Source organism: Protopterus annectens, chromosome 2.part1, assembly GCF_019279795.1.
Source record: "Protopterus annectens isolate FY-2018-M chromosome 2.part1, PAN1.0, whole genome shotgun sequence".
NCBI classification, from domain to species: domain Eukaryota; kingdom Metazoa; phylum Chordata; order Ceratodontiformes; family Protopteridae; genus Protopterus; species Protopterus annectens.
The window spans coordinates 33,383,843-33,400,639 of NC_056729.1; the positions used below are offsets into that span (position 1 = coordinate 33,383,843).

Consider the following 16,797-nt stretch of genomic DNA (forward strand, 5'->3'; position numbering starts at 1 on the left):
CCAAGGATACAGATTTCACTTTCACACGTTACCAACTCCAAAAGGTTGGCCGGATCTACCTCCAAATCAGTGGGCAGAGGACCAAAAGCAAGTACTCTCTCTCTTAAGCATAGGGGCTATTCAGTTGGTACCAAAAGAGGAAAAGGGGCTACTACTCGAGATTTTTCCTGGTACCCAGAAAAGACAGTTCATAGCGTCCTATCCTGGACCTGTCTACTGTAAACACCTTTTTGCTGATTCCAAAATTCAAGATGCTGACTCTTCACCATTTACTTCCTATGCTAGGCAAAGATACATGGTTGGCAACACTAGATTTAAAGGAAGCATACCTGCACATCCCAATCAGGGAATCTTGCAGAAGATACCTACGCTTCAAAGCAGGCTACATGCACTATCAGTTTTCTGCACTGCCTGTTCACAAAGTGCCTAGTTCCAGTCATTGCATTTTGCTGGCAAAGAAATATTCAAATATACCTATACCTGGACGATTGTCTAATTCAGACAAAAAGCCAGGACATACTTTTGAAACATCTGGCCTTTGTTCAAAGGATGCTAACTTGTCTGGGGGTACACCATAAACGAAAAGAAATCACACCTGGTACCCTGTCAACAAATTATATTCCTGGGAGCAAGCTTGAACACAACTTCCCAGATGGCTTTCCTCAGGCCAGAGAAACAAATTCATTTGACAACCTACTTCAAACAAGTGGCCACAAAAACCCTGCTATCTGCAAGGCAAATGCTACAAGCCTTGGAGTTTATGGCCTCCTGCATTCTTCTAATTCCATATGCAAGGCTGCATATGAGGAAACTACAGTGGTATCTAAAAGCCTATGGTGTCAGCATTCTCAGGATCTAGAAGCAATGATTCCTACCATACCTTGCCTACGCCTAGAGTTCCTTTGGTGGGCAGAGGCCTGCCACCAAAACAAGGGACTACCATTCACACTACCCCCTGCCGCCCAAACCCTAACAACAGACGCATCAGACTGTGCATGGGGGGCTCACCTGGCAGGAAAGTGCATTCAGGGCAAATGGAACCCAAGTCAAATGCACCTGCATATCAATCAAAAAGAAATGTTAGCTGTACAGAATGCTCTGACAGCCTTCAAGGACTACATTCTTCCAGGACAATTAATGGTAAAAACAGACAACACCACTGTTATGTGGTACATAAACAAGCAAGGGGAGTACGCATTCTTACCCCTTCTGCAGACTAGCCATGGCATTGTGGAACACAGCCTTGAGCTACCAAGTGCATCTACAAGCTCAGTTCCTGCCAGGGAAAATAAATACACTGGCAGATGACCTAAGCAGAAATCTCATGGACCCACATGAATCGAAACTGGACCCAAGGATTTTCAACATGTTGACAAGCAAATGGGGAGCCCAGATATAGACCTGATGTTCTTCGTGTTTCACTGTTGAAGTCATTACATTTGGGTAATCTGCTGGCAGGTTGCCCTCAGTCGGCCTGATTAACAAAGTCTTGGGTCCTACGTCGGTTGCTGTCCCTTCTTCCATGACGTCAGGGGTATAAAACATGCAGCTGACACCATTACATCAGTCTTTCTTGTTGCACGCTGCCCAAAGCAGAAGCAGTTCGCAAGTGCCGGTCGGCCAACACCTGAAATTTTCATTTTCGGGTTTCAGAACCGAAGTCTTCACCTAAAAGCTAAGTACCCCATTGGGGAAACTTTTTCTTGCTCCTTACCGATGTCAGTAAAAGTTAATAATTGCATTACTTGTGGGAAGCAAATGCCTCATAAGGATTTTCATTTGTACTGTATTCCTTGACTAGGCCCTGATCGTAACGTACCTTGTCGGTTTTGTGCTAGATTTAATCAACGCATTATTAAACGTCGGTACATTTTTGCTTCTAAATATTTTGGCTCACAATTTAACTATCCAGAAATGATGTCTGTTAGCAATCCGACTACCGGAATACCTAAAAAACGCAGAGAAAAAGACAGAGACAGGCCGTCGAGGTCCAAAACTGACGACGCTTCTCCTAAGCCAGGCGCTAGTTCGCAGGTACTCAATGAGGCGCTTTTGCAGTGCCTGATGCCAGCTACTTTTGATTCGCAGGCCTCCACTGAGACCCATTCGGAGTCCGGAACGCCGCGAGATGCTTTAAGTATTGAACCCGCGGATGTCAATACCTTAGATGGATCCGGAGCCGCTGTGCAGGCGGCTTCTGAGGGTGTTTTCAGGCCTAAAGATTTGTATATTAAACCGATGCCATCTTCAAAACTAAGGCCAAAATCTACTTCCATGTCTAAAAAAATGATGCTTGGGCCACGTGTGCAGGCCCCTATGCCTAAAAAGCAAATGATCAAAATGGCTGAAGATTTATTTACCTTGATCAGGGGTAGCCAACCCCCTGCTGCTAAGAGGCCTAGGCAAGACATTGATTATGAATCTTCTGATCAGCATTCTATTCCTTCTGATTTTTCTGAACAGGATTTATCTATACCTACTTATGAGGACTCTGACGCAGAAGATTCCATTCCTTCTGCTTCTCCCCCCTGAGGATTTCTCTTTTGGAGAAACTTTACATACTTTAAGGGAACATTTCCACTGTGAAAGCCAGGATTTCTCTGAATCTAAAGAGAGACTTGGGGATTTTCTTCTTCTTCCTCAGCATAGGCCTTTGGCTATACCTCCTGTTCTAAACATTATTGTTGATGTTTTTTTCAGAATCTAGTATGACTCCTGATTCTCTGCCTCTGGCTCTTAGTAAGCCAGACAGAGGTACTACAGTGTTCCTGATTCCCAGAAATTCCTTTTCAAAAATCCTACTGCTGATCCTGAAACCATTTCTCAGGGTCCCAAGGGCATTAAGGCCTCTACTGCTAAAAATCCTACCCCTTCTGATGGAGATTCCAGGGCGCTGGGTAGATGGGGTAAGAAGGTTTACACGCCTGCAACCTTGGCAATCACAGCTTTAAACTGTCAATTTCATATGCTTAAATATTAACAGCATATCATGGGACTACTTAAACAGAAAATGATGTTAATCTCTGACTGTGTGGAAAATAAAGATTTGCAGGATTTATTACATTCATCTAAACAAGTTGGAAAACATACTTTGCAATGTGGTTTTGATTCCTTGGAGGCCTCTTGCAGGGCTGCTTTAACTGGATCTGTGCTAAGAAGGCATGCTTGGCTCAAAGAGCAAACTCTGCCTGACAATGTTAAAGCAAAATTGTTGGATGCTCCTTTACAACAGGACTGTCTCTTTGGTAATAAGGCTGAAAAAGTGTTAAAAAAGATGGAAGATAAAGCTAAATCTATGCAAACTGTGAAAGATTTCTTACAAGTGCAGCCTCCAAGATTTAGTAGGCACTAGCCTACTAAGAACTGGTCCTTTCCAGTCCCTTCGAGAGCCACTCAAGTCAAATCCAAACATTCCAAAGGCTCCAGGTTTCAGTCACAAGGAACTTTTAGAACAAAACAATGGGGTGCCTCCACCTCCAAATCTGGAAACAACAAGGCACCTCCCTATGATAAACAGTCTCAATGACTTCCCTCTACATTCACCAAGCACTTACCTTTTAGCCACCCCTTTGGGGGGGGAAACTGGCACTTCATGCACGAAACTGGCAACTTATTACCCAGGACAAATGGGTTTTAAATATAGTATCCCGGGGATGCAGATTTCATTTCCACATGTTGCCAATCCCAAACGGATGGCCAGATCTGATATGGGGGCTATTCAGCCAGTACCAGAAGAGAAAAAGGGACAAGGTTTCTATTCAAGACTTTTCCTGATATCCAGAAAAGACAAATCATGGCGTCCAGTTTTGGACTTATTCACTCTAAACACATTTCTGGACCTACCAAAATTCAAGATGCTGACACTTCAACAGTTACTACCTATGATAGGCAAAGATGCCTGGTTGGTAACTCTAGACTTAAAAGAGGCTTACCTGCATATCCCAATCAGGGAATCTTGCAGAAGATACCTCCGCTTCAAAGCAGGCTACTTGCATTACCAGTTCTCTGCACTGCCCTTTGGCTTATCTACTGCGCCCGGGGTCTTCACAAAGTGCCTGGCTCCAGTAATTGCATTTTGCAGGCAAAGAAATATTCAAATATAGCCATACCTGGACGATTGTCTAATTCAGGCAGAAAACAAGGACATTCTTCTAAAGCATCTGGTGTTTGTAAAAAGGGATGTTCTTCGTGTTTCACTGTTGCAGTCATTACATTTGGGTAATCTGCTGGCAGGTTGCCCTCAGTCGGCCTGAATTCCAAAGTCGTGGAAAAAAGGTTTATACATCTGCAACCTTGGCAATCGGGGCTTTAAACTGTCAATTTCATATGCTCAAGTACCAACAACATGTTATGGGATTGCTGAAACAGAAAATAATGTTGGTTTTAGAATGCGCAGAAAATAAGGAATTGCAGGAATTATTGCATGCAGCTGAACAAGTTGGAAGGCATACTTTGCAATGTGGTTTTGATTCTTTAGAGGCCACCTGCAGGGCCGCAGTTACTGGATCTGTGATTAGGAGGCATGCCTGGTTAAAGGAACAAAATTTGCGTGATCTTGTTAAAGCTAAATTGCTAGGTGCACCTTTACAGCATGATTCACTGTTTGGTATTAAGGTAGAAGAGGTTTTAAAGAAAATGGAAGACAAAGCTAAGTCTATGCAAACTGTTAAAGATTTCTTACAAGTGCAGCCACCTAGATTCAGTAGACACTGGCCTACAATAAATTGGTCCTTTCCTGTGTCAGACAGAGTTCAAAGGGCCAAATCCAGATGCCCTAAGGGTTCCAGGTACCAGGCTCAAGACTCATACAGGTCAAAGCAGTGGGGCACATCCACCTCCAAATCTGGAGGAGAAAAAGCGCAAACCTACAGAAAGCAATCCCAATGACTTCCCTCTGCCTACACCAAGCACATATCTTTTGGCAGCACACATATGGGGAAAAATAGCACTTTTTGCTCAAAATTGGCAGTTAATAACCCTGGGCAAGTGGGTACTGAACATCATATCACAGGGATACAGATTCCATTTCTACACTCTGCCAATGGCAAATGGTTGGCTAGACCTGCCAAAAAAACAATGGGCAGAGGCACAGAAACAGGTTACGTCCCTCATGGATCTGGGGGCCATTCAGACAGTGCCAGAACAGGAAAAAGGACAAGGTTTTTACTCGACTGTTCTTGGTACCCAGAAAGGACAAGGCCTGGTGGCCAATACTGGATTTATCGATTTTAAACACATACCTGGACATTCCAAAATTCAAAATGCTCACTTTACAACAGCTTCTGCCCATGCTGGGCAAGAATGCTTGTTTGGTGACTTTAGACTTGAAAGAGGCATACCTGCATGTCCCATTAAGACAGTCGTGCAGAAGATTTCCCAGATTCAAGACTGGCTTAATGCATCACCAATTCTTTGCACTGCCCTTTGGCTTATCTACTGCGCCCAGTGTCTTTACAAAGTGCTTGGCACCTGTAATTGCATTTTTCAGACAAAGAAGTATTCAAATATATCCTTACTTGGATGACTGTCTCATTCAAGCAGAGAACAAGGACACTCTTCTACGACACCTGGCATTTGTGAAAAGGCTTCTAGCATGCCTAGGGTACACAAGAAACAAAAAGAAATCACAACTGGTACCCTCTCAAAAGATAACATTCCTGGGTGCAAGCTTGCATACAAGTGCCCAGATGGCTTACGTTACGCCAAACAAAGGCAACTGACTACTTACTTCAAGCTGATGGCAACAAACAACCAGTCTTCTGCAAGGCAAATTCTGCAGGCTCTGGGCTTCATGGCATCCTGCATCCTACTAATTCCATATGCAAGACTGCATATGAGGAAAGTTTATGGAGTCAACATTCACACAGTCTGGAAACAATGATTCCTCTCATCCCCTGCCTGCAACAGGAGTTTCTATGGTGGGCAAAGGCCTGTCACCAAAACATGGGACGGCCACTCACTCTACCCCCTGCCAGTCGAACCTTAACAACAGATGCATCAGATTTTGCCTGGGGGGCCCACATGGCAGGAAGATGCATTCAGGGCATATGGGCACCAAATCAAATGCATCTACATATCAACCAGAAAGAGATGCTAGCTGTTCAAAATGCCCTAACAGCCTTCAAGGACTTAATTCATCCAGGACAACTACTGATAAAGATGGACAACACCACAGTCATGTGGTATATAAACAAGGAGGGGGGTACACACTCATACCCCCTTTGCAGATTAGCCATGGCAGTGTGGGACACAGCTTTGACCTACCAAATAAATCTTCAAGCTCAATTTCTGTCTGGAAAACAGAACACTCTGGCAGCCGATTTAAGCAGAAACCTTATGGATCCTCACGAGTGGAAACTAAATCCACAAGTATTCAGCATGATAACAGAGAAATGAGGGAGCCCAGACATAGACCTATTTGCCTCTCCTCAAAATTATCAATTGAAAAGATTCTGCACAAGGATGTATCACAGACAAGCATGGAAAGTGGATGCCCTATCCTTCAGTTGGGAAAACCTGTCAGTTTATGCCTTTCCTCCTCTGCCTCTTCTACCCAAGGTCCTCCTTAAAGTCAGACAAGAGAAGCCAAAGATGATATTAATTGCCCGGACTGGCCCCGCCAATACTGGTACCCAATCCTAAGGAACTTGTCTCAATACCCAGCTTGGACCTTGCCTCAAAGACCACAGTTTCTGTCCCAGCAACACAATCAGATCCTCCACAATCAACTACAGACTCTGAACCTGGCAGCATGGCTAATCATGTAATCATGCGAACAACACCTCTCAGTAAAGTTGTGATGGGTGTCATTTTGGAAGCCAGAAGGCCTAGTACTAGAAAATCTTATGCTGACAAATGGAAGAGATTCTGTGCTTGGAATCAAACACAAGGAACTGATACAGCAGAACCACATATTCCTCAGTTATTACAATACTTAACTGAGATGCTTGACAAAGGCCTATCTTTCTTATCAATCAAAATTCATGCCTCTGCCATTTCGGCTCATTACAATACAGAGCCACCAATCTTTTCTCATCCTTTACTAAAGCAGTATCTTAGAGGAGCCAAAAACCTAAGGCCTCCTAGAAGATCACCATTACCTGCATGGGACCACGATTATGTGTTGGAAAAGCTCACCCTGCTTCCATTTGAACCATCCGTACAGCTGTTATAAAGTTCTTATCATGGAAGACAGCTCTGCTACTAGCAATTACTTCAGCAAGACGGGTTTCAGAGCTACAGGCCCTCATGGCTGTAGAGCCTTTTATCATATTTTACCCAGACAGGGCGTCTCTGAGGACAAATCCTACTTTTATGCCTAAGGTGGTTTCCAATGTGGCTCTTAACCAAACAATTCATCTGCCAACTTTTTATCCAAGTCAGCAAAACAAAGGGGAGAGAATTCTGCATTCCTTGGACGTACACAGACAGCTAAGATTCTACTTTAGCCGGACAAAAGCTCTAAGAAAAACTTTACTAGTGTCATATGCTGCAGGATCAGAAGGAAAGACTATCTCAAAGCAGACAGTTTCAAAGTGGATAAGCCACTGCATCCGTTTCTGCTACTTACACCATGGTAAACCTGTGCCCAAGGGCATTAGGTCTCATTCCACCAGAGCTGCAGCTACTTCGGCAGCCTTTCTTAGAGGAGTACCAACCAAAGGCATTCTAGAGGCTGCTACTTGGAGTTCTGTTCACACCTTTACAAAACGTTACCTTTACCTCTCTACTCTAAGTCCAGGGCTGGCTTTGCCACTGCAGTGCTGCAGGGCCTTATAGCTGCACCTAATGCTGTTTAGCTCCAGCCTCCCAAACATAGCTTTGGGATTCTACCCAAATGTAATGACTGCAACAGTGAAACACGAAGAACATAGTACAGTTGTGTACACTTACCATAAATGTCGATGTTCGAGTGTATTCACTGTTGCAGTCCAGGTTACCCCCCCCCCCCCGCCATCTCCCTGTCATTCTGGAGTTTATCTTTCCTTTTCTATCTTCTACAACCTATGTGGTGTATTTGCTTGTAGATAAGGGTAAAGTTTATACTGATGCAAGTATATATATGTATATATTTTTGCTACCTTTTTGGGGGCACCTGACATCGGGGGCAAGAAAAACTAAAGAAATGGCGGTGGCTGCATGTTTTATACCCCTGATGACCTGACGTCATGGAAGAGGAGATGGCAACCGACGCAGAACCCAAGACTTTGGAATTCAGGCCGACTGAGGGCAACCTCCCAGCAGATTACCCAAATGTAATGACTGCAACAGTGAATACACTCAAACATCTACATTTATGGTAAGTGTACACAACTGTACTTTCTAACTTGTCTAGGGTACACCATAAACGAAAGGAAATCACAACTGGTACCCTCTCAAAAAATTACATTCCTGGGTGCAAGCTTGAATACAACTGCCCAGATGACTTACCTTACGCCAAAAAAGCAAATTCAGTTGGTGACTTACTTCAAACAGGTGGCCACAAAAACCCTGCTATCTGCAAGACAAATTCTGCAAGCCTTGGGGTTCATGGCCAACTGCATTCTTCTAATTCCATATGCAAGACTGCATATGAGGAAACTTCAGTGGTACTTAAAAAGTTTATGGAGTCAACATCGTCACAGCATGGAAACAATGATTCTTATCATACCATACCTTGCCTGCAACTAGAGTTCCTATGGTGAGCAGAGGCGTGCCGCCAAAACAAGGGACTGCCATTCACTCCACCCCCTGCCACCCAAACTCTAACTACAGATGCATCAGACTATGCCTGGGGGGCTCATCTAGCAGGAAAGTGCATTCAGGGCAAATGGAGCCCAAATCAAATGCGCCTACATATCAATCAGAAAGAGATGCTAGCTGTACAGAATGCACTGACAGCCTTCACGGACTACCTTCATCCAGGACAACTAATGATAAAGACAGACAACACCACAGTTATGTGGTACATAAACAGGCAGGGTGGTGCACATTCCTACCCCCTTTGCAGACTAGCCATGGCATTGTGGAACACGGCCTTGACCTACCAAATACAACTGCAAGCTCAATTCCTGCCAGGGAAGCTAAATACTCTGGCAGATGAACTAAGCAGAAATCTTATGGACCCACACGAATGGAAACTGGAACCTCAAGTTTTCAGCATGTTGACACGCAAATGGGGGAGTCCAGACAGATCTTTTTGCCTCACCCCAGAACTATCAGTTGGACAAATTCTGCACAAGAATTCGTCACAAAAAAGCTTGGAAAGTGGATGCCCTATCATTCAGCCCGAAAAACCTGTCAGTCTATGCTTTTCCCCCTCTGACTCTGCTCTTCAAAGTTTTATTAAAAGTCAGACAGGACAAACCAAAAATGATTGCTCCAGACTGGCCTCGCCAATACTGGTACCCACTCCTGCTCAATGTGTCACACCTTCCTTCATGGCACCTGCCTCAGACACCTTACCTACTGTCTCAACAGAACTACCAAATTCTGCACACTCAGCTCCAAACTTTGAATCTTGCAGCGTGGCTAATCAACTAATTTCACCCTTAGCATCCCACAGCAAACCTGTGATGGATGTCATTTTGGAGGCTAGAAGGCCTAGTACTAGAAAATCTTTTGCTGACAAATGGAAAAGATTCTGTGCCTGGAACCAATCACAAGGAATAAGCACAGCAATGCCCAATATTCCTCAGATTCTGCAATATTTAACTGAGATGCTTCACAAGGGCTTATCTTTTTCTTCCATAAAAATCCATGCCTCAGCCATTTCAGCTCATTATAACACAGAACCTCCCCTCTTCTCTCATCCACTGCTAAAGCAGTACCTCAGAGGGGCCAAAAATTTAAGACCTCCCAGTAGAGCGCCAACTCTTGCATGGGACCTCAATTTTGTTTTGGAAAAGCTCACTCCCTCCTTTTGAGCCAGCTGCTACTGTGGACCTAAAATTTCTCTCCTGGAAAACAGCTTTCCTTCTAGCAGTCACTTCAGCTAGGATTTCAGAATTACAGGCTCTTATGGCAGTGGAGCCTTTCATTATTTTTCATCCGGGCAGGGTGGCTCTCAGGACCAATCCATCTTTCATGCCTAAGGTGGTATCCAGTGTGGCTCTTAATCAGACCATTCATCTGCCAACTTTCTTTCCCAATCCACAGAACAAGGATGAGTGGATTCTGAATTCATTGGATGTACACAGACTACTTAGATTCTACTTTACCTGGAGAAAATCTCTAAGAAAATCTGAACTACTATTGGTGGCATTTGCTGCAGGGGCAGAGGGAAAGGCTATTTCAAAGCAGACCATTTCCAAATGGATAAGCCATTGTATTTGTTTCTACTATATGCACCATGGTAAACCTATCCCCAAGGGGATCAGATCTCATTCCACCAGGGCTACATCCACTTCTGCAGCCTTTCTAAGAGGGGTTCCTACCAGAGACATTCTAGAAGCTGCTACCTGGAGCTCAGTGCATACTTTCACTAAACATTATCATTTACCTCTCTTCTCTAAATCCAGAGCTGGCTTTGCCACTGCTGTCCTGCAGGGCCTTATAGCTGCTCCTAATGCTGTATAAATCCATCCTCCCAACCATAGCTTTGGGATTCTACCCAAATGTAATAACTGCAACAGTGAAACAGGAAGAACATAGTACAGTTGTGTACACTTACCATAAATGTAGATGTTCGAGTGTATTCACTGTTGCAGTCCTGGTTACCCACCCTCCAGCCCCCTGTTTTTCTCTTACTATACCTCGCCTTTCTTTTGCTATGCTTAAAAGCCTTTTTGGTGTATTTGCTTTTATTTGGAGGTATTTGTTTTGTGTTTTAAATTTTATATATATATCTATATATATATATATATATATATATATATATATATATATATATATATATATATTTTGCTCCCCATTTGGGGGGCACCTGACATCTGGGGCAAAAAAAACTGATGTAATGGCGTCGGCTGCATGTTTTATACCCCCGACGACATGGAAGAAGGGACAGCAACCGACGCAGGTCCCAAGACTTTGTTAATCAGGCCGACTGAGGGCAACCTGCCAGCAGATTACCCAAATGTAATGACTGCAACAGTGAATACACTCAAACATCTACATTTATGGTAAGTGTACACAACTGTACTTTTGTCTCCCACCAGAACTATCAATTGGACAAATTTTGCACAAGGACTCCCCACAGACAAGCTTGGAAAATTGATGCTCTGTCCTTCAGCTGGAAAAACCTATCGGTTTATGCCTTTCCTCCTCTGCCTCTGCTCTCCAAGGTACTACTAAAGATAAGCAAGACAAACCAAGGACGATTTTGATTGCACCAGACTGACCACACCAACACTGCTACCCCCTCTTGCGCAGTCTCTCTCTTTTGGCCCCATGGCACCTGCCTCAGACTCCTACCCTGCTGTCTCAGCAGGAGAACCAGATTCTGCACCCTCAGCTTCAAACACTGAACCTAGCAGCCTGGCTAATTACCTAATCTCTCCTTTACCATCCCTCAGTAACCAGTGATGGATATCATTTTAGAGGCAAGGAGGCCTAGTACTAGAAAATCTTTTATACTGAAAAATGGAAAATATTCCGTGCCTGGAACCAATCGCAAGGGATGAGCACAGCAGTGCCCAGTTTACCTCAGATTTTACAATACTTAACTGAGATGCTTCACAAGGGCCTGTCTTTTTCCTCGGCCATTTCAGCTCATTATAACACAGAACCTCCCCTCTTCTCTCATCCACTGCTTAAGCAGTTCCTTAGAAGGGCCAAAAATTTAAGACCACCCAGGAGAGCTCCAACTCCAACCTGGGACCTTAACTTTATATTGGAGAGAAACACCCTTACTCCTTTCGAGCCAGCTGCTACTGCAGATTTAAAATTCCTTTCTTGGAAAACAGCTTTCCTGTTAGCAATCACTTCAGCAAGAAGAGTATCTGAATTACAGGCCCTTGTGGCAGTGGAGCCTTTCATCATCTTTCATGCGGACAGGGTGTCCCTCAGGACCAATCCCTCTTTCATGCCCAAGGTGGTATCCAGTGTGGCCCTTAATCAGTCCATTCATTTGCCAACCTTCTTTCCTAATCCACAGAACAAATGGGAATGGATACTGCACTCCTTAGATGTGCACAGACAACTTAGATTCTACTTGGACAGGACTAAACCTCAAAGGAAATCTGAACAACTGCTGGTGGCATTTGCTGCAGGGACAGAGGGAAAGGCTATTTCAAAGCAAACCATTTCTAAATGGATAGGCCATTGCATTCATTTCTGCTGTAAGCACCATGGAAAACCTATCCCACAGGGGATCAGACCCCATTCAACCAGGGCTGCATCTACCTCTACAGCCTTTCTTAGAGGCGTACCTACCAGGGACATCCTAGAAGCTGCTACCTGGAGTTCTGTACGTACTTTCACCAAGCATTACTATTTACCAATTTTCTCTAAATCCAAAGGTGGCTTTGCCACTGCAGTCTTGCAGGGCCTTATAGCTGGCCCTAATACTATCTAATTTCCTCCTCCCATCCTTAGCTTTGGGAGTCTACCCAAATCTGATGACTGCAACAGTGAAACACGAACATACTACTGTTGTGTACACTATAAATGTAGATGTTCGAGTGTATTCACTGTTGCAGTCCTGGTTACCCCCCTCCAGCCCCCTGACTTCTTTTAGCTATACCTCTTCTCTCCTTTACTACGATTAAAAGCTTTTTGGTGTATTTGCTTTTTTGTTGGAGGTATAACCTTGTATATTTATAGATTTAATTGCTTCCCATTGGTGGGGGGGGGGCACCTGACATCTGGGGCAAGAAAAACTGATGTAATGGCATCCGCTGCATGTTTTATACCCCTGACGTCATGGAAGAAGAGACATCAACTGACGCAGGACACAAGACTTTGTTAATCAGGCCGACTGAGAGCTACTGCAAGCAGATAACCCAAATGTGATGACTGCAACAGTGAAATACACTCGAACATGTACATTTATGGTAAGTGTACACAACTGTACTTTTCTTTTCTCTCTATGGGGGCCTTAGAGCCAGTTCCTGCAAATCAGGCAGGCCTAGGTTTTTTTCCCCAAGGCTTTTTCTGGTACCCAAAAAAGTGGACACCTGGTGCCCTATTTTGGATCTGTCCATTCTAAACACTTTTCTTGTGATTCCCAAATTCAAGATGCTCACCCTTCAACAATTAACTACCAATGCTGGGCAAGGATTCATGGCTGGTAACTTTGGATCTCAAGGAGGCTTATCTGCACATCCCAATAAGGGAAAGTTGCAGGCAGTTCCTTCGCTTCCCGGCTAGGGAGCAACACTTTCAATTCTCTGCATTGCCCTTTGGCTTGTCTACTGCTCCCAGAGTTTTTACGAAGTGCCTGGCTCTCGCCATTGCTTTTTGCAGGCAGAGAAACATTCAGATTTATCCTTACGTGGACAACTGTCTCATTCAAGCAAACTCCCAATAACAATTAGAAAAGGATTTGGATTTCATGAAGAACATTCTCACCTCTTTGGGTTACACTCAACGAAAAGAAGTCAAAGTTGGTTCCTTCAAGGGAGATTGTTTTCCTGGGAGTGAGTCTGAATACAGCCACCCAGATGGTATTCCTCCCTCAACAGAAGCAAGAAGATCTTTCCACTTACTTCATGAACTTGGCAAGCATGACCCAGTTCTCTGCAAGGTAATTCCTGGAAGCACTGGGGTTCATGGCTTCATGTATTTTGATGATCCCATATGCAAGGCTGCATATGAGAAAACTTCAATGGTACCTCAAGAATCTTTGGTGTCAACATACACGGGACTTGGACTTGATTCTTCCCCTGATTCCCTGTCTACCAATGGAGTTCCTCTGGTGGGCGAAAGCCTGTTCTCATAATAAGTGTATGCCTTTCCGCCCACCGCCTGCCAACCAGACTGTCACCACAGATGCCTCAGATATTGCATAGGGGGGGGGCTCATCTCGAGGCCAGGGGCATACAGGGGACTTTGGAGCACCCAGCAGATTAATCTGCACATAAACTTAAAATATTTGATGGCAGTGCAGCAGGCCTTGCTGGCTTTCAAGGCCCTACTCTACCCTGGGACTCTGATAATCAGGACAGACAATACCACAGTTATGTGGTACATCAACAAGCAAGGGGGGACTCACTCTTACCCCTTGTGCAGACAAAGCATGAGACTATGGTCCATAGCAGCATCCATGGGCTTGCATCTAATAGCCCACTATCTTCCAGGGAGGCTAAACTCCTTGGTGGATCATTTGAACAGACATGTTCTTGATCCTCACGAGTGGCAACTGAACAGGGACATTTTCCATCACATCACTCATTATTGGGGCACCCCACAAGTGGATCTTTTCTCCTCTCACACCATTCATCTCCTTCTAACCTTCTGCACCAGGGAGTTTCACAACATACCGACACAATGTAACACCAGAAACTTGTAAATAATAAACCGGCTCAGCTCCCCAGACACTACAAACTTTAATAGACCAAAAGAGCGAAAAAACACATAATAATTCTATACATATGAACAGATAACTTAACGCTTTCACCCACATACATAGTCAGGCATCATCAGAGTAAAAGAGCCCTTCATCTTTGTTGCATTTAAAGCTATTAGTTACAGACACACCCCTCTAGGCAACCAACCCCAACCAAAAAGCAATTTATAAATTAAAGTCACAGTAAAACATCACTCCTATGCTTGTTGGAAAGCACAGTTACTTATAACTAGAAAAAATGCCGCGCGGTGCCCGAAGCAGAAGCAGTTCGCAAGTGCCGGTCTGCCGACTCCTGAGATTTTCGGAGTCGAATTTCAGATCCGAAGTCTTCAATAAAGCTAAGTACCCTGTTGGGGAAACTTTTCTTGCCTCAGACCGATGTCAGAAAAAGTTAACAATTGTATTTCTTGTGGGAAGCAAATACCTCATAAGGATTTTCATTCTTACTGCATACCTTGCCTAGGCCCAGACCACGACATCAGTGGTTGTCGTTTTTGTGCTAGGTTTAATAAGCGTACTATAAAAAGACGCTTTGATTTCGCACGACACTACTTCGGTAGAAAATTTAACTACACTATGCCGTCGGAGCAATCGACTACTGGCGTGCACAAAAAACGCAAGGATAAGGACAGGCAGCCTAGACCCAAGCCAGACTCCGAGGCCTCGGCTGGTCCGGTCTCTGGTCTTCAGTGAGGCTCCGATGCAGCCCCTGACTACCGCAGATCTGGAACCCAAGACCGCTTCGGAGCTTTTGGCGGAGAGTATTAGGCCGACGCAGCCATTTTATCTAGCCCCTACCGACGACACTGCTGAAAAAGATGTCAGTGCTACAGAAACACCTTCGGTTTCTGAAGGCATCTTCAGACCAACGACGCTAACTTTTAAAACGTATCCTAAGACCAAGACTCCTAGTAAACCTAAAAATACTGCAGTTCAGTCTCCAGTTCAAGGCCCCATGCCTAAGAAACAAATGCTCAAAATGGCTGAAGACTTGATCTCTCTAATCAGGGGTTCCCAACCCCCACCCGACAAAAGACCTAGACAAGAGGAAGATTATGCCTCCTCTGAACAAGTGTCTATTTCCTCAGGCTCCTCTGAGGACCAAGATTACTCCTTCTCCCCTTATGAAGATTCTGATGCTGAGGATTCTATTCCCTCAGCTTCTCCTCCTGAAGACTACTCCTTTGGGGAAACTTTACACACTGTGAGGGAACATTTTCACTGGGAAGGTCAGGACTACTCTGACTCAAAGAAAAGGCTCAGAGAGTTTCTTTTACTCCCCCCAGCACAGACCACTTGCCATCCCCCCGTTTTAGACATTGTGGATGATGTTTACTTAGAATCCAGTTTGAACCCAGATTCTCTGCCTCCTGCTCCAGCCAAACCTGACAGATACTGTAGAGTCCCTGATTCCCACAAATTTCTTTATAAAAGCCCTGTTGCTGATCCAGAGACTATCTCCCAGGGTCCTAAAGGGGCTAAGGCTTCTATGGCTAAAAATCCTGTACCCTCTGAAAGGGACTCCAGAGCTCTAGACAGGTGGGGTAAAAAGGTTTACACTTCAGCCACTCTAGCTATGAGGGCACTAAATTTCCAATTTCACATGCTAAAATATCAGCAATTTCTAATGTCTCAGTTAAGACAAGAAATGAGCACACTCCCTCAACAGTCTGAATTGAAGGAAATGCAGGATCTGTTGCATGTAACTGAACAGGTGGGCAAACATACTTTTACAATGTGGGTTTGATTCTTTGGAGGCTTCCTGCAGAGCAGCTGTCACTGGGTCTGTTATACGTAGGCATGTTTGGTTAAAGGAACAAACTCTGCCTGATCATGTTAAAGCAAACCTTCTAGATGCTCCCTTACAGCAGGATGTTCTTTTTGGAGTTAAAGCAGAAGTTGTCTTAAAGAAAATGGAGGATAAGGCAAAATCTATGCAGACAGTCAAAGATTTCCTACAGGTACAACCCCCTCGCTTCAGCAGAAATTGGCCAACAAAAAATTGGTCCTTTCCAGCTACTGACAGACCACAGAGGGGTAAATACAGACGTCCAAGAGGCAGAGGACAACCACAAGCCCAGTACAAACCTCGACAATGGGGCACTGCAACACAGAAGGGAAGAGAAGACAGGTCCCAAACTACCAGAAGGCAAACACAATGACTTGCACCTCATCTGGCCAAGCAACACTCTCTTGGCAGCCCTCTTGGGAGGAAAACTCACACTTTTTTCAGACAACTGGCACATTGTCACAAAGGACAAATGGGTCCTAGACATAATTTCACGAGGATACAGATTCCATTTTCACACCTT

General features: G+C 44.4%; 1 protein-coding gene across 1 annotated transcript in view; it reads left to right on the forward strand.

Moving 5' to 3' along the window:
• ARID2 (AT-rich interaction domain 2) overlaps positions 1 to 16,797 on the forward strand; it is a gene marked incomplete in the record, with an annotated part of 2,057,481 nt that overhangs the window by 2,023,058 nt on the left and 17,626 nt on the right.